At 36.1% G+C, this 1,683-nt stretch overlaps 1 protein-coding gene across 1 annotated transcript in view; it reads left to right on the top strand.

Moving 5' to 3' along the window:
• Window positions 1–1,683, top strand: part of LOC101851267 (toll-like receptor 3) — a gene marked incomplete in the record, with an annotated part of 12,739 nt that continues 11,056 nt past the window's right edge. Inside the window, 1 exon segment of the mRNA XM_013082560.2 lies at window positions 1–230.

The raw sequence follows: 1,683 nt of genomic DNA, 5'->3' as shown, positions 1-1,683 counted from the left end.
AAGAGACCGCCTAGCCGTGGCCGTTGTAATCATTATTATCATTACGAAGGTCACTGCTTGCTGTGGGCCGAAGCCTGAGCGGCCGGTGTGTCAGCCCACAAGCAAGGTGTGTAGTTCTTGGGCTGCGCTGCCTGATTTATGATCGCCTAGATGTAGCTTGTTTAAAGTTAAAGGCCTGCCTGTCTGCCAATGCTGCCTGCACATTGTACACACAGAAAGCGCTGGCCTTGGTAAGTGTTGGATTTCGCGTTGCCCTCAGCATGAAGAGTATAATTTATTATTATTGTTTTTGTTATTCTCGCGGCGAGCATTATTGATTGTTGTTTTTCTGTTGTTAGTTGTCGTCATGCAGTTGGCCTTTTTATATTATTATTGTTGTTATTGTTTTCAGTTTTATTTCAGTTTGGTGTTATTATTATTATTATCATTATTGTTGTTGTTGTTGTTGTTGTTGTTGTTGTTGTTGTTGTTATTGTTGTTGCTGTCAGTTGTTTGGTTTTGTATTATTATTGTTGTTGTTGTCAGTTGTTTGTTTTGTTGTTATAATTATTATTGTTGTTGTTATCGTTTTTATTGATGATAATGACAATGATGATGATATGTCAGTGGTGATATATGTCATTGTTGCTGTAACGCTGGTGTTGTTATTGTCACTTTGCCTTTTTTGAATTATGTTCTTGTTGTTGTTTAGTTAGCAGTTGTTGTTAATGTTGTTTTTACTGTTGTGTTCTGTTGGAGGTGGTCTCTATTGTCATTTCTGCGGCTTTTGTTGTTGTTGTTATTGTCGCTGTTGTTGTTGTTGTTGTTGTTGTTGTTGTGTTATTGTTGTTGTTGTTGTTATATTGTTGTTGTTATAATTAAGTTGAGCCTACGTTGACAATGCGGTTCTTTTTGTTAGAATTTTGGTTCATTTTATTTCTCCCTCCATTGCTGTCATAATATAGTATCGTTGTTGTGGTTATTGTTATTGTTTGTTGTGACTACCGCATGTATGTTGATAGTTGTTTTGTGATTATTGTTGTAGTCGTCGTTGATACAAACGTAGTGATTGTGTTGTTGTTTTTGTTGTCGTTGGTATTGGTGATGCTATGTTCGTGAAATTAGCTGTAAAATTCTTACTTTGGTTACTTTTGTTGCTGCTGTTGTCGTCGTTGTCGTTGTTGTTGTTGTTGTTACTGTTGTTGTTGTTGTTGTTACTGTTGTTACTGTTGTTGTTGTTGTTCATCTTGTTGTTGTTGTTCATGTTGTTGTTGTTGTTATTGTTGTTGTTGTGTCGTTGTTATTGTTGTTGTTGTTATTGTTGTTGTTATTGTTGTTGTGTTGTTGTGTTGTTGTTATTGTTGTTGTTGTTGTTATTGTTGTTGTTGTGTTGTTGTTGTTCTTGTTGTTGTTGTTATTATTGTTGTTGTTATTGTTGTTGCTGTGTTGTTGTTGTTATTGTTGTTGTTGTATAACTGTCGTCGTCGTCGCAACTGTCGCCGTCGTTGATGCTGTTGGTTTTTTTGTTTTCTATTGGCTCAGTTGTTGCTGGTGTAATAATTACTCTTGTTTCGCTGTTGACATTTTTCTTTACTCAAATTTTTATGTTGTGATGATGGGTGCTGTTATTACGTTGATGACTTTCGTATCACTTCGGTAGGCCTACCTGCTACATGTACAACATGTAGGCCTACTCAAATTGGG

The sequence above is a fragment of the Aplysia californica genome, unplaced genomic scaffold (genome assembly GCF_000002075.1).
Source record: "Aplysia californica isolate F4 #8 unplaced genomic scaffold, AplCal3.0 scaffold00181, whole genome shotgun sequence".
Taxonomy (NCBI): Eukaryota; Metazoa; Mollusca; class Gastropoda; order Aplysiida; family Aplysiidae; genus Aplysia; species Aplysia californica.
The sequence above is the reverse complement of the archived record's forward strand: the minus strand, read 5'-3'. Positions and strand labels throughout refer to the sequence as shown.